This window comes from Culex pipiens, chromosome 2, assembly GCF_016801865.2.
Source record: "Culex pipiens pallens isolate TS chromosome 2, TS_CPP_V2, whole genome shotgun sequence".
Lineage (NCBI taxonomy): Eukaryota > Metazoa > Arthropoda > Insecta > Diptera > Culicidae > Culex > Culex pipiens.
This window is the reverse complement of record NC_068938.1, coordinates 164,205,501-164,230,763: the sequence shown is the minus strand read 5'-3', so window position 1 is coordinate 164,230,763 and position 25,263 is coordinate 164,205,501. Positions and strand designations below refer to the sequence as shown.

The 25,263-nt window shown below is 37.9% G+C and overlaps 1 protein-coding gene across 1 annotated transcript in view; it reads left to right on the top strand.

The window, feature by feature from the left end:
- The first annotated feature begins 478 nt into the window (after positions 1-478).
- The window catches only part of LOC120418471 (uncharacterized), a 78,331-nt gene continuing 53,546 nt past the window's right edge, over positions 479-25,263 (top strand). The window contains exon 1 of the mRNA XM_039580904.2: positions 479-1,829. The gene's annotated coding sequence lies outside the window, so the exon portion shown is untranslated. The remainder of the gene's footprint in view (positions 1,830-25,263) is intronic.

The window sequence follows — 25,263 nt, the reverse complement described above, 5'->3', positions numbered from 1 at the left end:
GACGCAATACGAATGAAGCTAAGTGAAGTACAAAAGTGACACTAACAAGAAGCAGTTCAAACTCGATTGTTACGTCTGCATTAGAGATGACTCTATAATCGTGTAGTGAATCGCCAGCATGTATGCAACCGCTTGATCCATGATCCAAACCTCTCCATCATCTACAAAAATCAATCCACACAACTACAACAAGCCGAACCAAAATCGATCAACTTGCGTCTACCTGTCGCACTGCCCAGCGCAGCATGACTCTCAACCACGACCGCATCGTATCCGTGTTTGTTTTGCTCCGCTTTCCGACCCATCCAAAGAGGAAAACCGTGAAACCGCTCGATCATCGTCGTCGTCGTAGCGAATGAAGAGTCAACAACTGTGCTGTGCACGAGAGAGGGCTTCGCGATGAAGAGAGAGAGAGCGGGAACCGGTTCCGAACGCGCAGGTTGCGCGATCGCATCGCGAATCCGCCGACGTCAGTTTGATCGACTCAACGGTTCTCGGTGGACGTGTCGGACGCGAGCGCGGTATAGAAGGCAGCTTTGCGGATCGTTTGGCGGTTGCAAGATCTGGACAGCGATGCGGTGACTTGACTGACTTTGATAAATTAATTCTTTGGCGTTCTGGGCGCGTGTGAGGTTGCGGAGCTCGTCATCCCGTGTGTGTCTGTGTGTAGACTCGCCACAGGGATCGCTGCGCGAACGTACGAGAAAGCGGACGGACTACACAGGAAGAAAAAAAAGGCCAGCCGTCGGAATCCGTCCTGTGTATTGTTGTAAATATGGCGGATGGTGGAGTTGCAGTTGGAGCCGTCGTCGCAGCGACGGTGTAGAATTCCAGGATAATCGATATCCGCTGCGCGATCGAATGATGGATCGAGGCGGAGAACACATGTAGTGCAGATAGTGTCGTGGTGTCTGTGTGAGGTTAATTACCTGAGACGCTGCTGGAAACGGTGCGAAATCGCGTCCGGATGCTTGGGAAGCCGACGGAAAAGAAGTCATTAAATGCCACCGCTGGAACAGCTGCGATCAACACCCCGTTGGACGCTAGACAACTTCCCTAGCCGCTAGGCGGTGGTGTCAACGGTTCGCGGTTAGGCAAAGCCAAGTCCCAGTACATCACACGCATCGGTGACCACCGCGCAAAAGCCCCTCAGGGAAGAGAAAATTAAAAATTCCGCTCGCTGGCTTAATTTCGCATGCAGAATTTGTGTTCTTCTCCGCGTACTGCAGTCCGGAGTTCTCCAACCCCCTTCCCGTACAGCTTTGTGTGTGCTCTGAAGACGAAGAGGTGCGCGATCAGTGATCTTCTACGCGCGCGCACCGTCGGTGTATTGGTGGGTTTAAGCCAAACAAAGCGTTGTGTGAGTGGCTCAAGTTGTTTTAAATTTGTGTTGGTGTATCAATGAAGAATTACTCCAGAAGAATACCGATTGCGCAAAACATCAGGCTGCTGGCGCAGCGCGAAGAAAGGTAGAAAACCGTCGTCGTGAAGGAGGAAGAATACAACCGTCCACCAAAAAGGAAAAGAAAACAACAACAGAGGAAATAATTCAGCCCTGCTGCAGTTGCTGCACTGTTTAAAGAGAAGAAAGGAAGAAGGATTAGGACTGCGGTGCGCGCGGGTCAGCGTAAATAAATTCAAGTGAGCTCGACGACGGCACTAGCGGCGAACAAGCGTCGTCGACAAAGTCGGTCGTGTGGTGAAGAAAAGAAGAAACGAAACGACAACGGGAACGGATATCTGAAGGAGGAGAAGAGAGCCTGCAAGGAATACCGCTGGAGAAAGAGGGCACATATTCAGCTGCGGTGGGAGTGCCAGACTTCAAAAAGGTGAGTTGAAGACTTTTTTTAGATTATTTGGGAATGTTCTCTATACTTTTGAAACTTTAGATTTTGTGTAATGAAAAATATGTAAATATTTATAATTGTGAAGAGGAAATTCAACCAATCAAAAAGAAAATCAACTTTACTGTCTTCTAATATGATCTGAAAAATATTAAGCAACATTTGAAAAGAGCACATAAGCATTTTGACAGCAGAAATTGTTTTACAAATTCCGAAGCAACAGGTTAATATTTTACCAAACCAGCTGCTGTTTTATCAAATATATGAAAATTGTCAACTGAAAAAAAAAACTGAGACAATCCAATCAAATTACCAAGACAGGTTTGAATTAACTTTAAATATTGTCAACGTAAGAAAATATTAAGACTGATATTAATTGAATAATCTTGTTTAAATTTGCAAGAAACATTGTCTCAAAAATGTTATTCTTCTCGTAAGGCAAACATGCCAATATAAAGAAATTCCAAAGATCAATTTTGAAATTCACCATGCAGCAGCGCTCCCTAATCCCCGCAGTAAATTTCCACCTTGTTTTCTCTCCCATTTGGGCACCATTAGGCTAAATTTTCTCCTGTCTCGTCAGAGGCGCTGGAGCAGATATCCCACGTTAGAGGAAGGCCATGCCCCGGGGGGCGTAGTGCCAATAGTTTCGTTTCGGCTAAATGCGTTCCAAAATTTAGCACCCAGAAATAATCAATTTTCACATGCACTTTTTTCCCTCTACTCCACTCACAGACCGCAGGTGCTGTACCTGTTTGTAAAGCGCTCAAAAGACCCCCCTTCCCCTTTCAAAAGCGAGAAGAGCTTTTGTTGATCATCGACTGATCAAGCTCACAAAGTGTCTAGTCTCTCCTGGCGTGCCACATTGGACTTATTATGGCCATTATATTGCTCCTCCGACACGAATGCGGGAATTTCTTCTCAACTGCTGCTGCTGTTGGAAACAATGCAAACCGGCGCGAGACTCGAAAATTTCGAGCACTCTCATTTGCATGGGGTGCTGCGCGTGCGTTTTTTCTTCTTCTTCTTTTTTGGAGAGGGGGTTGTTGCGATCGAAGCGCACGAAAGTAGCATAATAACGGAAAATTTCGGCCTATTTTCACAACATTTTCGGTTCATTTGGTTCGGGGCGCGCCAGCCACTCTGAAATACTTATAATTGTTCCCGCCAATTTTGGAAGCATTGGCTTTCAGGCGCGACGACGACGACGGAGAAAGTGAGGAAATTTTCGGAGTTTGGAGACCCCGTTGTTGGAAACGTCTAGCAACTTTGGATGCGACTTAAATTCAGATAAATTTCAGGGCTAGCACAATGTTTACAATTGGTATCAGTTCGTTGTTAATATTTTCAAGGTTAAATTCTTAATGGAATCTGTCTGGAATGCTGTCATATAATACATTTTCAAAAATATATTTTAAATAAATAAATGTGTATCAGTTTTATTGGCTAAAAAATAACAGTGTAGAAAACACGAAATGCGAACTAAAGAAAAAGAATGTTTCATTTTTTAACGTTGACATTTGGAACATAAGCTGCTGAAATATCGACATTAGAAAATGGTTGGTTGTTTGGGTAAGACTAGAGGGTCCAATTTCCCGTCCCGGGAAAAAAATCCCAGGATTTCCATATTTTAAAAACGTGCTTGAAATATTTGAAAAAAAAATGAGTTGCTTCAAGTAAAAAAAAAACAAAAAAAGTTAGATTTTCAAGAAAAAATAAAAAAGCTTTACTAAAATAAAGCTTCAAGAGCTGAAACCAGTAAAACTTGTTCTAGAAAAGATATTTGTCATGAAAAACATAATTTCTAAATGAAATGATTTTTTATCAGTCATTTTCCAAACCGTTCATTGTTTGAACTCGTATCAAAATTTTCTCACCCGCGTCCAAACAGCAACTCTTTTCCGATTCTCTTTTGTGCAGATGTTCGAACACAAACCCAAGTTCACGTTGAGTTTCAAACTTTGGTGACTTTGGGTTTGAACTCTGGTGACAACAATTGTTTGGTTGGCACGGTTTTCCCGTCTGAAACCATTTTTTTTTTGTCTGAAAAATGACATGGATTTTAATAAAATAACTTGTCAAAAGCTAAATCAAAGCTCGGGATTTGCTTAAACCTTTTGTTTGAAACAAATGTTCAAACACGGGTTCAAACAATTGTTCGGCGAACCCGACGAACCCTGTTTCAAACAGAACAGTGTTCAAGGTCAAACACGAATGAAGGTTCAAAAGCAAACCGAGTTTGCCAGCAAACTCGTCACCAGGGTTCGATTTCAATGATTGTTTTTTATATGTATTAATGTCAATCTTAATCACACTCTCTCTAGATTATGGATTCATTTTACTCACTGTTTGAATACTTTGATAAAAATAATACTTATCATCAAAATTTAAAAATGTATCTATTTTCTTGAAGTTGAAAGATTTTTACATGCAGTCAAGCTATCAATTGATCCTAACACTTATTTTAAACATTGAAAACGCTGTCCTATACAATTTTGTTGCAAAATATATCGAGGTTTTAAAGCGAAGATGGCGTTTGAATGGTGAACGCCCGAAATGTCAAAATCACGCAGTGGTACCAACATTACGGAACAAGTGTGCCATGGCATGACAGCCACATTTTTTTTCTAATGTTGGTGCTACTGCGCGATTTTGACATTTCGGGCGTTAACCATTCGAACGCCATCTTCGCTTAAAAACCTGGATATAAGAACCAATATCACAAAAAAATCAATAAATTTTCAATTTCCCGGGAAATTGGTTGAAAATTTCCCGTTTCCCGGGAAATTTGGAATCCCGGGAAATTGGACGCTCTAGGTGAGACTTAGAAAACTTCAATTTTTTGTTTCTTTTTCTTTAAGCCGCTGTATCTCAGTAACCAGATGTTCAATCTTCAATGTCTCTTAGACAATTGTTGGAAATTTTCTGAACTTTTCAATAAAAATATATTTGGTCACTGTTTAAAAAAAATCGAAAAACTGCAAATACTTCGCTGAATTCAAACTTTCCGTAGCTGTGTGTTGAAACAATCTTTAAAGTACTTTTGGATTGCAAATTCAATTTTACATAAAAATTAGGTCATTTTTTTGCATAAAATTACGATTTTTTCAAAAATCACTGTTTTTTTCAAAAATTCATAACTCGGCGACAGATTTTTTGACTATACTTCTCTATGACTCAAAAGTAGCGGGTTTTGTCCCCTAAAACATATCAAAAAATCCCGAAAATAAAAAAAAACGGGAAATTGAGTTTTTGTTTAAAAAATGGTAATTAAAAAATCGGAAAACCGATTGCCTATTTTTTTCTCAATAGTCCTCAACAATACCTACAACTTTGCCGAAGACACCAAATTGATCAGAAAATTCACTCAAAAGTTACAGATTTTTGAATATTTACGTACCATTTTTGTATGGACAGCTGCCCAAATTGTATGTAGACTTGTATGGGTGAACCAATGACACAAAATAGATTCTTTCGTCATAGGGAAGGCCCCCACAAAGTATGAGCCAAATCAAAAAATACAAATAAAATCGATTTCCGATTTTGGTAGAGATCTGTTCATGTTTAAAAATGTTACTAGGGCAGAGATGCATCATGAAATTTTATGGAAATTTTAATTTTAATGAAAATAAGCGCCATAAAAAATAAAACACTATTTAAAAACAAGATGAACTTTTTGAAGACATTTCGTCATTTCGGAAACGGAGCTGGTATTGATATTTTTTCGAAACATAATTAAATAATTTGGCAAGATTATTTTCAGTCATCTTTTATATAAATTTCTATATTGATGTCTTTGTGAGGGGAGAGTTCACTTTGCTCTCCATCCACATTGACTATTTCTATGTCCTGTTTTTCTGTTCTTCTTTTGCTCTGTCTACCATCTGTCTCTTTTAGTTTTTTTGTGAGGGGATCATCGATCCATCCGCATTGACAAACTATCTTTTCATTTTTCTTCTTGTCTTTTCTTTCTTGTTTTTTTCACACTTACTACCAGTCTTTGTGAGGGGATACTGAGCTCGATTTGCTCTCCATCCGCATTGACCTTTTCTCAACTATGATTTTCCTTTTTATCAGTAGTAAGAATCAATGCCGGGGATCGGGGAGGGAGCATCAGGGCAGTGGACGGTATGCTGTAATGGCGGAGACTGGATGTGGATAGTGGAAGACCAGAACTACGTCACAAGGGGGAAATAGTTTATTAATTATACCATTCTAAAGGATTGTCTAATTACTAGATCTTTTGACCTCTGTCAGTCTCCAGCTGTCTGCCGCGCCCTTTTAGGCCCCCAACAGGGTGCGAGCCCTGTTTTTCAGCTTTGTCAGACTTTTTTCGGAGTTATTGGAGGTTACTGTCGGAAGGAGATTCTCTTCCCCTGAGGACACCGTGAGCGATTTTGCTTGTTCGCGTCCAACCATCCCCTTTTGGCCCTTCATAAGGCAGTAATTTGAAGATGCTCCCTTTGAGTCTGAGCCACTGTAATTCTAGGCAACCGCTACATAGGTCATCCTTGTGGCCCTGTTGGTTATCACATCAAATCAAATCAAATCGATCTTTTATATAAATTTCATGAAAATTGTCATCTATAAACAAAAGTCAGTCGAAATATTCATAATTCACGAATGCCTTGTGAAATGTGTGCTCTCTTGATTTATATTAATAGGATTCCCAAACAAATAAAACCAAGAGCATCGATTCATTTCACAAAAATGTTTATGTGTATCAACACTGGACATAAAAGTAAACTGCGTTTGCTTCAAAATGTAATCCATTCAAGGTGTCAGTTATTGACCCATTTGCCATTGATTCGCTGTCGCGTCGCTCCAAAAACCCAAAAAAAAACGTTGATTGATTTTATTTTTTCAATTCAAAACACGCAGCTCTCCAGCCATAAAATCCGATCTTGAAATCGAGCGTCAAGACACCCCATCCAGCGAAGCCACACTTCAATCTTGATGGAAGGAAATCGACCGAAAAAATGGCCCACAACTGGCGCGCGCCGTCAGCGAAGAGTGATGCCCACCGCCGTCGCCGTGGACTGTAATTATTTCAATTATCTAATACACACATTGGACAGCCCTGGAGGGGAGGGAGGTGGACGGCCAGTTCTTCGATTTGACTCCCCAAACCGGAGATTGCGCGCGCGATCTTCGTCGAGAAATGGACGTTTTTGGCCAGCGCGCTCCTAAAGTGGTAGATTACGGCATATTGTGCGCAATTTCCCAAACGAAACCTTTGATGATGGATGGCCGTTATTATTAAACCAAACGGCCGGTCGGTCCCATTATCGTCGGCTTTCGAGCGAAAATGTTCTTTATTTGCGAAAGGGGTGGGGGTGAACAGCTGAACAGTATCGCAACTGACGCAACTGTTTGGAAGGCCAAAGTTCTGTTTTAAAACTGCCGAGCTGGGCGTAACTATTGGGAGTGAAACTTCTAAAAACTGTGCGTTGGAATTTCTGCAAATACCTAGTCGATTGTGTCCCCTGTTGCTAGTGGAAGATTGATGGCTCATGGCTTTGATCCGAGATCGAACACTTAACAACTTCGCAATTCTCTGGGAAGCTGTTCTAAAAATGTTCACTGTTTCATATCTTTTCCCATATCTCAAACATAACTCAATGCAGTGTTGCCAGATCATAAAGCTTTATCAGAAATTTCAAAACCTAGTCGATTTGAAGAATTCTTGAAATGATTTTCTTCAAATTGACAATATCTTTGCTAGACTTCACATAAGTATTCCTGATTTTGAACAGTGTTGCCAGATCGTCAATAATAAAGTATAATAACAATGTTCAAGTATTAAAAATAGGATAAAAATTTAAGCAAATCCTAAAAATTTGCATAGAAAAAAGTTACTTCATCCAAAGTTAAACTAGTCAAACCATTTTCGTTGAGAATCCCACAACCAGTCGCACAAGAACGCCTAGCCATCCCGCGTGCATTGTATCCGCATGTCCCTGCGGACACTTGACATGCCGTTGATCGATTCCTGAGCGATCGCAAAACACAGAAAAACACGCAAACCCGACAAATGCCATCAATAGTCGGTACTTCGTACATCGTGCTGAATGCAACGAACCCTTGCCGATGCCCGGCAGGCGACGAACCCGGTCTATTGCCAAGTCGCCAAACACGTCAACTTGGACGACGACGTGGTAATGGTGATTGACCTTCGTTTTCAGTAGCAGCACTTTTCTGGTTCGTGAAACGGCTTCAAGCGATATCGCTACTGAGGTAGACGCGGCGTTGGTGTTGGCACCGAGTACGAGACCTGCCCTATCGGCGTCGCCAACACCGCCCCTTGGTTCATGATCTGTGGCAGGTACTTTAGACGTGGAGGGTGCGAATTGTGCGATAATTTGTGTGTGTGCGATTTAGCATTGTGCGAGATCAGGCTCAATAGACAGTGCTGTGCGAGATGATTGGTTCTCTATTGTAGGTCAATGACGAGCTTTTATCTACCGTGTGAGACTGAGCGGTGACTTCGGGGAGCTGGGGTTGAAAGTTGTTTGCATGTAACAAGTTGCAATTTGGTAGAGAGAATGTTCCGGAGATATTGGCAAGGATAGTCAACTGCACTAGTTATTCGGGTGCGGGACATTTTGCTTAAAGTTGATCGGCCGGATGGGCATTTCGTCTAAGATCGTTTCGCTAAATAGGATGTTTTTTCGAAGGTCGTTTCGCCAAATGGACAAAAAAAAGGTATGGATTGGAAAAAAAATCTAGTGACAACAATGTGTGAAAATTTTATCAAAAATCAAATTATTCACTCTACAGCATTGCCTTAGCGTTCTCGATTGCAAGATTCCTACTCTAAACTAGGTATCCGAAGGCTTGATTGTTGAGGCAATTGCAAACTTCTTTTTACACTTTAGCTTTCATCCACCCCGGGATTCGAACTGACGACCTTTGGATTGTTAGTCCAATTGCCTACCAGCGACTCCACCGAGACAGGACCCAGGGAGACGACTCCTACACCTGGACTGAGCTAACGACCTATCCTCTAGGTTAGACTTCGGCCAACATTTACTTCCTGGTCCGAAGGAAGGCGTGATCAGACAAATCTAGTCTCGAAAAATGTCACCGGGACCTTCTGGGATCGAACCCAAGCCGACTGGGTGAGAGGCAACAACGCTTACCCCTACACCACGGGTCCCAATTATTTATTTTCGTGATTTTTTAGGTTTTTTGTCAAACATGAGGCATAGCAGTGCGTTTTTTAATATTTTTTTTGTTTGTTTCTATGAGTTTTTTTGGATTCATGTTTGTTTTTTACAATTTATAATTTCTTTGACTTTTTGCATTCTTTTCAACACGACCAGTTCTTTGAAAACAAATTTGTTTAAAGAAATGATGAAACTTATATTTTTTCAAACTCTTACAAAAAAGTTGATGTTTCAAAAAAAATCTAATGCATTTCTTTTAATTACTTTTAAGAAGAAGGTTATGTTTATTTCAGTGGGATTTTTGCATTCCTACGAACATATCTAGAGTTTTTTTTAAAGGTCCTTAATTAATCATAAAATGTTGATCCAAGACTAATTTTGAGGATAGTTGGACGTAGAATCGATTGACGGAGTCCATTTTGAAATTTAAAATTGTTTTATGTACTTGTTGCTTAGGCCGTTGCAAATATTTTTTGAAGTTTATGTCCCTCGACTCTGACCAAGGAGAGGGAGGGAGGGGGGGGGGGGGTAAAAATAGTTAAAAATTTAAATTACAGGCTACGGTTTCAACATTTGAATGAAAAAAATATTTTAATATGCATTATACACCTGTCCAGTTGTTTTTCAATTATAAGTTTATAAAAATTCTAAATATTGAGGAAAATTTTATTTTTGTAAAAAAAAATTGGTTTTTGCGGTGCTCAACATTGCAATTTCTTAAAAATTCAAAATATTTTTAAACCAGCTAAATATGATTATCAATGCAAAAAAGGGCATTTTAGACTGTTTTGAGTTGATCAAACTTCTATTTCCATTGAAATTTTCCAGTTCCATGAAATTTTATTTTTTTGCCCCCTGATTTTACGAACCAATTTTGAAGGGAAGAGAGGGGGAGGGGGGCACAAACTTTGATATTTTGCATTTTTTCCCATTATAAATGTAATAATAGATGAATCCTTTTTTTAATTTCTAAATCAGGCTTGAAATTTGAATTTCAGTTTATTTTTAGTTTTTGCATTTTTTTTCAAAATAAAGTAGTTCAAACATCTTTGTTAAAAAAAGATTTTGTAATAAAAAAAAGCTTTTCCCAAGATTTTTTATGCTGCAAAAACTTTGTAAAAAAATTAATAAATATTAAAATTGAAATTACAAGCCATACTTTCAACATTTCAATGAAAAAAGCGTTCTAAAATTATTTTTTCACCAGTCCAATTGCAAAACGACCGGAGTAGTTTTCAAAAAATCTAAGTACTGACGAAATTTTTTTTTCGCGAGATGCGGCCTAAGAAATTGACCTCAGATTAGAGATTAGATTAGTAGAATAGTTGAAAATTATCGATGTATGTACCTTAGGGTGCCCAGAATATGGGACTTTTTCTCAAAACCTCGCTCCACATGCTGAATATTGTTCCTTGAGCTATTTTAGGACTCTGGGCCAAATATGAGCAAAATCGGTCAACATTTACCCGTTGATACTCGAAGGTGAAGTTTGTATGGGAAAAATTGAAAAAATGTATGGAAAACATCATTTTGTTACGGTTTGGTCTGCAGGGAGCGTTACTTTCATCCAAATATTTCCAAAAGTGAGATTCTCATTGGAAATTAATGCTCTACATTGTAGAGTCTACAACTTTGTAGAACATACCAAAGCTATAAAACTCGACCCTGAAAAGTTATTAGCGGTTTAAAAAAGTCATTTTTGAATGATTTTTTTTTTTCACCAGCTTTAGGCTCGGGTATCAATGGGTTAATCTCAACCAATTTCGCTCAAAATTTGTAAAGATGCTTAAAATAACCCAAAAAACCGTTTTTCACTTGAGGAGCAGGGGGTCATTTTTTCTGGGCACCCTAATGTACTATACTGGAAAAACTATTCTAAAACAAGATATGATAAAAGAATTGACTTGCTAACGTTGGAACCAAAATTGAATTTTTTGACTTTCAATTTTCAAATAATTCAATTTAAATCTAGAAAAAGAATTGAGCTGTTTTGCGGAACTTTGCAAGAAATTATGGAAATTTTATTAATTCTTCACTGCCTCTGATCGCATAAATAACCCATATGCATTTTCATCGTTTTTAAGTTATTGTTGCAGTTTGGTTCAAAATCGTGTGCCCTTTCAGAAAAGCCTATAACATCCAGTACTTTGTTCTAGAAATCAGGTGGAAATCCAGTTTTTTTCCCGAAAACTTAACACGTAGCCTTATGTATGGGACAAACTTCAAATGCGTTTTTCTCAGCATGCTGTTTTTGCATATGGGACATTTATATGAACATGGGCAGTTCAGCAATCTCAAATAAAAAAAAATACCGTCAGTGGCGGTTACTTCGGCAAAATATCGGTTTGTTTGTCGCGATTTCTGTACAACAAAAGCCAAAATAGTTATGTCACAGACATAACCGGAATTTTTATTTTACAAATTTTTACGTACAACGGTAAAACACGATTGAAAACCATTTCTGATCTCTTTTTTCATTTTAATGCAAAACAAAAAAATTGTCAAGAAAACATTTTTTCGATGGATCAACTATGGTACCCTTGGAACGAGCTGTCAAGTAAAAACTTTTCTGTCAAGAAAAATTGATTGAAAAAATAATTTTAAATCCTTTGTGTCGTACAAAGGGTCATTGTACTCAGAAAATAAGCTTAATCGTTGTGAATAATAATATCAGCAACTTAAGCTTCTTTTTAGGACCCAAAAGGACTACGGATCTAAAAAGAACCCCGAAGGACTACATGATGTACGATCATTACACCCAAAAGAGGGGGATGCTAATGCATTTTGGAAACTTATGAAAATAATGCATTGTTCCAATAGTTGCTTACTCAATAGATCAGTTGTCTAAAAGAGCAATTTTGTTTTTGAGGTGTGTTTTTAGTAAGATTTTTTACATCGATTTTTAATTCTTATAGTGATATTGAAATACTTCTTATCATTTCTGTATTAAATTTTCTTCAAAAAAGGTAAAATTATCATAAATTTGCATTATTTTCAAAACATGTGTTAGAAGCCAACTAAGCTAAAAATCCAAACAATGAAGCTCGTCCATAAATCCCCCTGATCACATTCAACCCGATTAATGAGGCGTTATCCGACGGGGGTCACCGGTGGTGCCTTCAAAAATCAACCAGAAGCGACGAACCCGCGCGAGTGACTGTCCTTCGCGATTGATGCGACCGATCATCTCGTTAAGTTTGGTCAATATTTTAGCCCGCTTGATCACGCGTGTGTTGACGGCTTTTCGCGTGGGGGCCTAATTAACGAATGGGGGGAAAGTGAACGAGGTTGGCTGGGCCACCAACAACGGACCGGCGGTTGAAGGTTGACCGGCTGAAGTATCACGTCCGATGATCTGTGATGTGACGTAACGACATCGTGCGTCTCAAGAGAAGTCTTATAGGGGGTAGCCACCGGACGCGGACTAATCGTTTTTCGTCTGTGCTGTTGCAACAAGTAGATTGCTATTAATTTTAATTAATTTGTTGACATGAATATTTATACGCTCATCTTCCTTCGATGTTTGATCGTGCTTCGGGATGAGCTTTGTGGAACGTTTTGGTTCTGCTAATCGGGGTCCATGTTTCATTTCAGATATTCGTTTCACCTTGAAGAACGATCTAATTACCGAATACGATTCTCAGTGACTCCAAAGCTCAGCTGTGTGGTCTCCGTTGGTCCGTCCAGAGATTTCTGGCGGCCGTCCGTCCATTTGAAGGCCTGGCGAGTGTTCTCGGCAATCATCTGACATTAATCTTTTTAATTACTGACCGAAACCGGCTCCGGGTTTGGTTGAGAGCCCAGCAGCAGTGGTTTTTGAGCGCGCCAACGCAGCAATGACCTGCTCTCATTATTTTTCGTTGCTGAGAGTGTTGCTGAAAATTGTTTCAAATCCACCAGCCCCAGCAGATCGTGGGATAAGCCTAGAGAATCAAACATTTACTGCTTCCCATTTTAACAAGCAAACAAATGTCATGTCATTGACAGTTGTCCACCTGAAGTTACCGCGAGTCTTGTAATTAACATTCCTCGGCGGAGCACCATAACTAAAAACTCTTCAAGACCTCTAAGTCGTACCAAAAAAAAAACATGTCCACAAAAAAAATTACGCACAATCATCAAACTTCCTTTCACAAAAGTTGTTCCCCGCTGACGGGGATGAGAGGATGCTGGATGAACCCAGAGTCGTGATCATCTTCATTTGAAGGGGGGAGTTGAGATGGTCATCATTGGCACGCGTGCCCACAAAACTACACGCTCTCCGTACGTGGTCCTTTTCTCTCCGTTTAATTTAATTATACACCGCGGGAGCGTTGGTCTTGAATCTGTGGTATGCCGACGTTGGAGTGAAATTGTGTAGAGTTCAAGAGTTTTGATGATTTTTTTTTACTATTTTGAGCATGTTTTCAATTCTGCCGATTTATTTATTCTAAATTGTATTCAAACTTTGGGGGGGGGGGGGGGGGGGCATCATTCTGCATCATGTGTTTGTATATACAAGAAGTCTCTGGGTAATTATTTCGGGAAGAGATTTTCTGATCGATATTGTGTCTTCAGCAAACTTGTACCTATGTTAAAATGAAGACAATTCAGAAAACATAGTTTTACTAAAAGAAACTAAAATTTAAATGCAAACCATAGAATCATTTTTTTTAAGAAAACGGTATTGTAAAATGCACTACTCACCAGAACAGTTGTTTTTTTTTTCAATCATTAACTTAAAAAGAAAAGATTTGAAGATAAAATATTTTTTTCATGTTTTCCTTAATTATCAAAAGGCAAAATTTTATGTAATATTACATGCAGAAATATGTAATCTATCAGTATGGGAAACCTACTTGTCCGATATTTCATGCTCTTATTGACTCTTATTTTTCCCAATCTACAAAGGTTTCAACCAATTTCAACCCTAACATTCAAAAAGGTGCAAAATTTTTGTTTTTAAAATAAACCGGTTCAGTAGTTTTTTTTCTCTATCAGCCTGCTAAAGAATTCACTATAAAATTGGACAAAAAACAATGTTCAGTACAGACCGTTAGTCAAGCAAATCCGTCCATCGAACTCCCACACCACCTTAAAACAACAAAAAATGCGATCTCTTTCCTGTCCTCCCAAGCCATGTGTTCCTAACGGAACGCTAAACGGCGTCAAATAGTTACGGAATTTCGCCCTCCCTTCAAAGCTAGGGTAAGCAAGGGAAACCACGCAGCGAAACATTAAAACGTGACAAAAAAGTTTATTTGCTCTCAGATTCCACAGTTTTGACCGAAAAGCCCAGCGCGACATCCAGAAGCTTCAGGTGGAATTTCAGCTAAAGGAACGAAATTGGTTGGTAGATTTAAATAAAAGCAGAAAAAACCCACATTTAATCGCGATAAACACTCACTTCCAGCGGGCTATAAAACCCACCGTGAAATGTTTTTGCAGGTCAGTTCAAACGTATAGTTGGGCTGAATTTGGGGACACAAACAAAAAACCGCTTAATTTTTCAGCGGAACTCCCGCCGGGAGCAACTTAGATTTCTCCGATGTCACTGTTTGGGGCAAAAAAAAAGCCAAACCACACGAGGTGTGGAAGCTGCTGAGCGAGACGAGATTTGATTTCAAAATGTGCTGTGAAAAAGCCATGTCCGAAGATCCGAAACACCACATCTGTTTACTTTTTCGGGGGTCTGCCCTGCAAGACCGTTGTGCTTTTTTGGAGGGGATTTTATTTTTTCGCTACGCACGGCAGCGAGATGCGACATAAATCATAATAATAAACGGTCGGCTGACCGTCGAAAATCGGTCGCAAGCTCGTTTTTTTTCCGAAAGGGAACGGAGGAGTTGAAAAGAATTTGAAACCTTTTCTCATGCCATCTTTGCATTTGCCTTGGGGCATGAGATGAGTAACTGGGAGGATGACGAAAATGTCACAGAGATAAAACGGGATTCTTTTTGGGAGGCAGCTGCTGAAAACTTGAAGGGGACAGTTGCTTATTTGGGTAGGTTTTTTTGAAGTGTCAATGATTTCTGAATCAAACTGTTAAGTATTTGAAACGTTATGCTTATAAAAATAGCTAAATTTGCCATGATTTCAAAAAGTGTTTTTAGTTCGAGCTTTCTTCATTTTGCTTCACATGTTTGTTCACACAGGTCTCAATATAAATTTGTAATCGTTTTATATCGAAGCTAAAGTCACCTGGATGAAATACACAATACACATTTTAAATTAATGTTTTTTTTCACGAAATCGATAATAATAAACTTCATATGTTCAAATCCTGCCTTTTTCAATTTTATTATGTTTAGTGGACAAAATTGTCAACTTATAAGTTAGAGTAAATAACGGATGAATTATGTTGCAGACATGACCGCATAGACAAAAATCATTGTCAGGTTATTGCACTTAAAGTGACTACAAATCGTTCTTTATCTTATTTTCACAAATGTTTTTTTTTAGACTGAAAATTAAACATGAGTTCTTTCTAAACAATACGTTTAATCTAAATATCGTAACATGTCCAAAAACAATTTCTTCTTTCACACAGTATTTGCCTTTTCTATTTTTTTAAATAAATAAAACAAAAAACGATTGATTTTATTCAAATAGATTAGCTGTTAGAAAATTTGGACCAAAAATGTTGGATTTAAACTTAGAGTATAACCGTCTGTTGACAATCTTGTCTCAAATTTTCCGAAGACAATAAAAAAGTTTTTTTTTCCCATGACTCATGAAGATTTTCGGAGCCACATTTAAAAAGTGGATTCAGTGGCTATTTCTACACTTAATGAAGACACTAAAGTGCTAAGAAAATCCCTTTTCAAGATACAGATTCTCGAATATTTTGAGATTGCTCCTAAAATATTCATGGATTTTTATGGAGTAGCAATTGATGGACAATATATTTCAAAAAAAAATCCAAAAGCCAAATCAGCTTTTTTGAGACAAACTAGACCTATGTTTCTGCCTGATTTAAAGATAGAATTTTGAAAAATGATGTGTTCACAATTGATCTCCGAAAATATTATAGGTCAGTCTACCGCCAAGTTACATACAAAAAAAAATCTAAAAAGTGTTAAAATTTTAGCAAAATTTCAAAATTTCATCCCCGCCATTTTCGATATTAAAATTTTAAATCACTTTAGCGTAGTCTAGAAAAAAAAATGATTCGATTATCCAAAGTGAAATTTTTCTAAAGCCTTCGGATAATCGAATCTGGACAGCACCCTGAAAACTACAAAACTTTATAAAAAATATTGTAAAGTTCGTTTTGATTGCAAACATAATTTTGCATCAAAAACTGGAACCTAAAAAAATAAGAAATATTTCGATGTCTTGAAAAAAAAATCATTAATTTTTTTGTTATTAAATTTAAAATTTATTTCAGGTTTTCGTTTAAAAATTACTCCAAATAAGTAGTTTATGCAACAAGTAACCAAAAGAAGATTTTATCCGGACGAGTTGTACTTTTATCCATCAAACTCAAACGAAAAGTATTACTCTTCGATAGAAGTGTTGAAAAATAGAATATTTCAACTACCAGTTGGATGCTTTAATAGTAGTTTATGCAGCAAGTTGCAAAAAGAGGATTTTTTCAGCACGAGTCGTACATTTATCCAACGAGGTTCACCGAGTTGGATAAATACGACGAGTGCTGAAAAAATCAAGTTTTGCAACGATTTCCATACAACATTTTTTGCAATTTCGAAAAACACCCATTGAGTGAAATTTTAAGTCGAATTTTCATGTATTTTGTCAATAAATCGTTTTAAATCAAAAATATGTTAAAAAGGGTTACTTTTCGAAACAAGTGCTGAAAAGTTCAACTTTTCAGCACCCATTTCAGTGCTGAAAAGTAGAACTTTTCAGCATTTATTTTGAAAAGTGTTGCTATTCGATTCTGTTATTTTTGGTACAGAAAAGTAGGCTATTTCGTCGTTCAAGAATGACAGGAAAAGTAAGTAGTTTCACGACGGAATTGCAAAAATGTACATTCGAGAATGACACTAAAAGTAAATAGTTTCAAAACCGAAATCGTTGAAAGAAAATTACTAAAATTGAAATTTTCATGGAAAAAAACAAACTTGTGAAATCTGTTGTAAAAAAAGAAAAAAATTTTTTAGGAAAAACATGTTTTCATAAATTCATTGATATTTTGCAAATTTTTGATAGTAGAATAACTATCATTATGTTTGAAGCACTTTGTGATAGGTACTTTAAAAAAAATCGATTGAAAAATAAGGGCTCAATGAAATGTTAATTTTCATGCTTTGCAAAGCTATAATTTAGCAACAAATATTTGGATCAAGATAAGAATTTAAGAGTATTTTCTCAGCCTTCACATGACCTCAAAAATGCTAGAAAAATGATCAGCGTCACTTTTTAACAATTCATAACTTGTTCATAGCCAATTCGCCCGTCGTGAACTATAGCTTAGTGTGCCGATAATAAGGATATTTCCTCTATAGATGAGCATTAGTGTGACCCCTAACTATGACTTGTAGTGAAATACGGGTCAATTTACAAGAATTTTTCAACGTTTTAGAACAAAATATGATATTTTCTAAAAGAAAACAGGCCATTGTTCAGTAAATCGCAAATCGCGAGTTCTAAGTGATTTTTGGTAATTTGAAACATTGTTCCTGAGGTGAAAACCTGTCAAATCTGGGTGAGCTCGAAGGTTTCCGCAACAAAGTTTTTTCTGGGACACACTAATGGTCATCTAACTTACAATACCATGTCATAAATAGCATCTCGACGGTGGTTTGCTAATATTTGAAGAAACGATAAACCATAGCATTTCTCTTTTCCTAAGACCACCAACCCCAAAGTAAACTACAATCCAGTGACTTTTAGTTAAGATGTAAGCAATAATGTTGGGTTTCAATAGATACTCTGTACAAACGCTGGGGTGTTTTTACGACGCTCAGTAAAAGCTAGTTCGACCACATTACCGCTACCGGGCACTTGAGCTACGTAGCTACTCCTTGAAACCAACCCCAAAAGCAACCCTCAGATCACAAAAACAAAAAGCAAAAAATTACGATCGCACATCATGCAAAAGCCTGGCTGCACCTCGCGTTCGCCAAAAAAGAAGTGAAAACAACGCCAAAACCTGCGCCACGTTGAACTCTTCTGGACCCAACCCAAACGCCAACATGGTTTGATGGTCGTGGGGAAAATGCAAAAGATTGCACGTATCTCGGGCTCGTTTCGTTTCATTACAACATAAAATTTCACTTTCTTCCTCCGTTATTATTATTACAGATCTTTGATCCCAACCTCGCCTCGCGTTCGTCGTTGAGTTGAGTTGGGAAAAACGCTTCGACACGTTGTCTGCCGAACGTTGGGGTGAGTCGAAGATCGTCATGGGAAGACACCTCGAAGAAATGCTAGGGGCGACGTCGAAGTGAATGATGATAAAGGCAGCAGCAGCTCTGTCGATTGGGGACGAAAGCCTCTAATCAAATCAAATTACTGGAGGTTGTTGTACGTAAACATACGCGATATGTACTTTGAGATCGCGAGATCTAGTGAGGAATTGAAGGGGGTTTTGGTAGGAGGGTGTTGTCAGTTTTACTCCAAATTTTTGTTACAATGGTTTTAATGTATTTTTGTAGAGTTTGAAAAATATTGCAGAATACCAAAAGTTTTTTAATCAAATCACTTCAGACCACCCTCAGCTGCCTACAATCCCTTATTATCAACCAAAAAGAAGCATTCCGTGTCCGTTCCAGCCCCCGAACCAACGAGTCAACACCGTCAAAAGACACATGTAGAGCAAGTCTTCACGGGACTCCACGCTCAACGCTCACTCTCACTATCGTTCAGCCCGGCAACCCGGCAATCACCAACCAGTTGGAAAAACACGCATCAGTCTCTCTACTAGTAGACACAGCTGACCGCTCAGCGTGTGAAGTTCCAAAGTCTTGGTCACGTTGTTGCGGTTCCAGTCCAGTTACGTCCAGTCCGTAGTGTCCGGTTGTAGCGGCAACCAACCAACCGGACCTTGTCGGATGATCCCGCCAAGGTGGTGGTGGCGATTGAGGTTTTGCAGCGCGACTGCGTTTCAAATGTAGGTGGCGCCAAAATGAGGTTACTTGCCTAAAGTCGTATGCCTTTCTGTCGATTAAAGAACAAAATCGCTTATTTCTCATGATTCCCTGCATCAATCTTCATGAAACTAGTTGTAAAAGACGAGAAAAATTTTTTGCTTTAAAATAATGAACATCAACTTTTGGGCGCGCAACAATTTGTGACCTTTTTCTTTAAAAAACATGTTTTGGAACACGAAAAAATGAGTTTCCCCGTATATATCAATGAAATAAACCGTTATATAGTTGATAACAGATGTGTTAACGTATATTCAACAATTTGTATTGATTTTTGACAGACTTTCTTGCCAAATAGTCCAAATTACTATCTTTTTCTAAATCTACAGTTTTCTCATAGAAAAATCAAACAAATATTGGAAAGTTATACACCAAATTGTTGGAAATAATTTTTCTCATCCGAATCCGGCATAAGTTTTATAAAAATGTTGATTAGGAAGGAAAAAACACATTTTTTCTAAAAATCATAGGTTTACGCTATTTGTTCATAGGTGGCGACACGCGTCTTTTAGCTTTGCTGCAAATTCTCTATGGTGGGTAGTAAACGCTGAATTTAATTAATTCATTAAAATATTATGGCATCTGTTTGGCGTTGGCTAGAGCAGCGGAGCTGGCGAGGACGCTCTCCTCTTGATGTACTATTACGATCGGAGATTCAAGTTGTACGCGCGCGCTGATGATGGTGTAATAATCTTCTTGATAAACGAGGCGGCGGTATCGAGCATGGACATCAACTCGTCGACAAGATCGCGTGGAATAGCTACTTTTTCTTGCTGCAGATTACACCAGACAAGACCCACTTGAACGCAATGAGTAGTAGCAAATCGACGCGATGTTATGATTAGTCACGGACCATACACGGGGCAGTGCGGATTGTTTATCGACTGTTGAGACAGTCCTGATGAGACGCTAGACGGTAGTTCAATCTTAGGGATTGGTCATGCAAATTGACCGTTGGATTGATCAACCAGGTCCATAAAGTCGATCTGTAGCAGAAGTGGCAATTTACAATCAGTGTGTCCTAGTTGCATGTTAATTGAAGCGAATATTGAGGTCAAACAGCAGTATTGACAATTATCGGGACTTTGTTTCAGTTTGTTCAGTAAGAGTTGATGGCGGCCAAAATGCCGGTGTGGAAATATTGAAAAAATGCATTTTGAAATTTTTAAGGCAATCTACCATTGAAATTTGACTAAAATTGAGTATTACGAAACTTCCTGGATGATGGTTTGATGGCCAAAATAGAATAGGTCTTGGAGCAAATTTGTAATGTTTTTTTTTTATAAATAATAAATGATTAAAACCATGACTTATAGATTCGGTTGTATACCCGGACAAAAACCTACCCCAGAAGGATCCGCAATATTTATGTGGCCAAGTAACACTTCCGGATTCCAGAGGTTTTGAAACCAGAGACTTGCCCGGATGTTTTTTGAAGGATAACAAACATATTTGGTTTAAAAAGGCCAGAGATACAGCCATTTAAAGAAAGCAAATTCCCCACGAAAATCAAAATCTGATTACATTGTTTTTTTTTTTTTTTCACTAAAAACTTTCGAGGGGCTTCTCTATGACCAAAGTAACCGTTTTGCATCATTGGTTATCCCATACAAGTCTCCATACAATTTTGGCAGCTGGGATGTAAATATTTGAAAACTAGTTTCTTGGTAAGGAATTTTCTGATCGATTAAGTATTTTCAGCTAAGTTGTAGGTATTAGTTAGGATTATAGCATTGCATAGCATTGGTGCCTACCCATAGATGCTACTTAGTTATTAACCAGGACCCCCAAAAATTGCTCCGTGGACCACAGATGAAAAGTAGGAACCAATCATCACCCCTTCGCAATTTTCAAAGGTCCCTATCGTGCTGATCAATACCGACGCCGGCCAAGACCAGTGGTAAGACACGGGGAAGTGGATGGGAATGTTAGTCCAATACTTGAGTGATGGAGATCGCTAAATCGGCTGCGTCTCCGACAAGGTATCACATGAGTTTTGAGGGGTTAAGTAAGATGGGTATGAGGATTTTTTTTAATCGAACGCGTGCCTTCCGAGCATTGATCCTGTGGGAAGGACTTTGGTTTTCAAAAAACATGTTAAATATTAAATGCAAAAATATAAAAATAAAAACTATGCAAATTGATAATAAAAAAACACCAAGGATTGAGAAAAATAATCAAATGTGGTCGGTCAAAATCAATAAAAATCGCGTGGCAAACTCCACGGCCAACGTGGCAAAACAAACATTAGACGAAAACAAAGCCGTACAACTTTTCGGCCCGACAAGTCATTCGCGACTCGGGACTACAAAGACACCGTTCAAAATCACCAATGCAACTCTGTAGGTATTAGTTAGGACTATTAAGAAAAACTAACTTAATTCACCTACTTGGTTGGTGCCTTCCTCACTGCTTATAGAGGTGGGCAAAAAAAGAGCGAGCCGCTCAAAGAGCCGGTTCACTGAAAAGAACGAACGAACCGCGGCTCACAAGAAAAGAACCGCGGTTCTTTTTTAAACTTCGATCTTTTGAAAGAACCGGCATAATTTATGTTATAAATATAATTTATTTTATTTCCAAAAAATTGTAGTATGAAATTTGTTTTTGAGAATTGAAAATGCAATTTTGAATATTTCAATGCTTATAAAAATTAATCCCAAAAATTAATGATTTTCTAAACCAAATGAAAAAAAACTTTTCATTGTACAACTGATTGTACATTAAAGTATTACCAGAATACAAATTTGAGCTTTTCAAATTGCATAATTTGTAAAATATTACCAAAAATCTACGGAATAGTTTTGTGATTTTTGAAAAACATAAATAAATAAACCCTTTTGTCCGGTTAAACTTTAGCGTTTATAGACTTTATCGATTAAATCAGAATGTAGAAATGAGTTCACAGAATATTTTCTCCAATTAAAATATCAGCACTAGTTCAATGCTTGCAGAAATATACGCAATTTTAAAATTAAAAACATTGTTTCCAATATCCTAGATTTAAGTTTGGATGCCATTCAATTACTCGAATGTTTAGGTTCGAGTAGAAATCTTGACAAAGAGACCACCAAGGCCTATGGTTTTCAAGGGCATCTTCTCGTTTTCAATTTTAATTTGTTTTATCCAATAATTTATAAAAGTTCTATGTGAATTAACTTATAAAATCAAACGATTCTTAAAAAAAACATTTTCATCCAAATTTTGAAAAAGAGCGAAAGAGCCGTTCAAAAGAGCGGCTCTTTTTAATGAGCGAACGAAAATGAGCGGCTCCCAAAAAAGAGCGGGTTTGCCCACCTCTACTGCTTGGGCAACACGAAAGATCTGGAAATAGAGGTGGGCAAAAAAAGAGCGAGCCGAATTTTCAATAAATTAGAGTATTCAATTTGGTTTTGAGAACTAAAAATGTGATTTTTAAATTGGTCATTACTTATAAATAAATGACAAAATTGTTTCATGGTGTACTTTTTCAAGAACTATTGGACAAAAAACGGCAGGTTAAAGAGGGGCTATTTGCTGACATTTTGAGATCTGAGTTGACATAATTCATTGAGGGTTTATTGCAACTTTTAAAATTGAAATTGAAAAATTCTGCATAGCATTTATGCCCATATTTGATCACCGGACCCTTATTTTAAGTATTTTTTTTATTAATGACTCCAAAAGTATGCTGAATGATTTTCTAAACAAAATTAAGAAAAAATCTCTGCGCAACTGATCGTAAAGATACATAAAAGTTTTGCCGGAATACAAATTTTTAGCAATTCAAAATGCTTGACTTGGACACTTTTGGACATTTTGGAGTAGAAACTTAAATCCTTTTGCCCGATTAAACAATAATTTAAAAATAATTTTAAGAAAAGTCCAATAAAAAAGGCATACAAAACACACACCATTCTTCAAATCTGGAGCAACATTTCAAAAGGGCGCATAAGAAATTTGACTAGAATATTTTGTGAATTCAGAGACAACAACTATTTCACAAAACCCGTAGTGTCAAAATAGGCGTGGAGGACAGCGATTAATGTACAATTCGAGTTTTGTGAAAAAGTTGCCTATTGTCTCGGAATTTGCAAAACAGTTCCAGCTGTCAAAATGCTTATCCGCCATTTTCTCGTGTTGCTCAAGAAAACGCCTTTTCATCTGAATTTTGAAAAAGAGCGAAAGAGCCGTTCAAAAGAGCCGCTCACTAAAATGAGCGAGTGAAAATGAGCGGCTCCTAAAAAAGAGCGGTTTTGCCCACCTCTAGAACCATCTAAGTTCAATTGAGATCTAGTCTCAAAAAGAATTGACAGAGTTGCCATATCTACGATCTTTGGACTCATTTGGAAGGGCTTTCGATTACCTATCCAACGATAGTTCGGATGAGAGATTCGGACACAGTTTTCGTACAGATAAATGAGATCCGGTTTCAGGAAAGTACAGAAAAATCACGAGTAATCGATCCCAGTCATGCTAAATATGATTTTAAACGCATATCAAATTGTTTTCAGTTGATTAGACTTCCATTTCCATTACAATTTTGATGTCCTTCGAAAAAAAATTGGCCCCCTGATTTTTTGTTCCGATTTTGAAGGAGTAAAAACTTTAAAAAATATTTGCTTCGGGCAAAACACTAAATGTTATACCTGAAAATAAATTAAGGTCATTTTTTAATTTGTGAATAGAACCACAAATCAACCTAGTGAACAAAGTTTAAAACCCAAACTTAACCACTTTATCTATTCTCATATGCATCAATCCGCAGCTTACAATTTGCTCCTCAAAAATTAGAATTTGAATAGATTCGCCGTCTTTAGCCGCCTCCCAAAAACATGAGTTGTTGTGGCATTGTTTTGTGCCGCAAAGGGAAAATGGTTAGAAAAATTAACATAAATTACCCCGACGATGGCCTTTCAAAAAAGCATCGCGCAAAATATCTGAAAGAAACCAAAAAGAACGACCTCAAACCACAACAACACGGTATCTAATTAATCCGCTCTCTTTCCACGTGATTACCGTTGTTGTCGTCGCCATCGTCCGCGCCCTCCCCTCCGGGGAAACGGAAGGGCAATAAACTAACGTTTTACTGCACTTTATGACCGTCATCATTTGTGTTTTTCTTTTATTTCTTTTTTTGACATTCTCCTCGAACAGACTTCGTGGTACCTGTTTGTTGAAACCTGGAAGTTTCTTTATCTACCCCAAAAGCCCCCTTTTTAAGGGGAAAACGAGAGCAGCTTTTACGCGGTAGTACCGGATTTCGGGGGTCCAACCCCCCGTTGACCGTAGGCAAAGTGGCACCTCATTTACATAAGCCGGACCAGCGCCACCGTTAATCAGTTCCGCGAAAAGAGAGATTCTCACACGGAGCTCAAACAACTTTTGCTTTCGATCCATCGTAGTGTGTATAGTTTTATGATGACCATTTTGGGACCCACTCGATAATTGGAAGCAACATGGCACTTGGTTAGCGGTTTCGCGCTATTTCTTGTTTGAATAGAAGGAGACATTTCCCGGTTTCATTGAATTAGTTTATTAGGAGCAAAATGTAAAATAGCGAATGTTGTATAAAATGATACCAGCGGCTTTTTTAACAAGCGACATTCCACGAAATGAAAGTGAAACTAATTCAAGCTGAATGTGGTAACAAGCTGGATGTCAGGTTTATTTGCTAAACTTGATTTGAACAAATAAATGGCACCATTAGAAGACTTTGCACCATTTAAAGACAATAACTGCAAATATTTTTTCTATGGTTGTAATAATAATGGATTTGGTAATACATAACGTTTTTCAAAATTATGATGAAAATTTGCTGTTAAAAAGTAGCTTTATGAGCAATTCCAGCTCAAATCAGGAATTTTTCTGGTACTTTTGTACCCGACCCTCTCCGATTTCAATGAAATTTTTTAGACATGTTATCCTAGGCCTATATAAGCAATTTTTGTGTATATGGAGCCAATTATACTCAAAAATGACATTTGAGAAAGGCGTAAGTTATTTAAATATTTTTGTATTTTGAAATTTAAAAATTACTGTATCTCGAAGCCATCAAAAAGTGGTCAAAGACAAACTTGTAGGAAATTGGATGGGCTTTCTGATACAAAAATACACTGAAAGAAAAATACACGCCACTTTTATGAGATTTTTCATTTTTTAAGTTTAAAAGTTAAATTT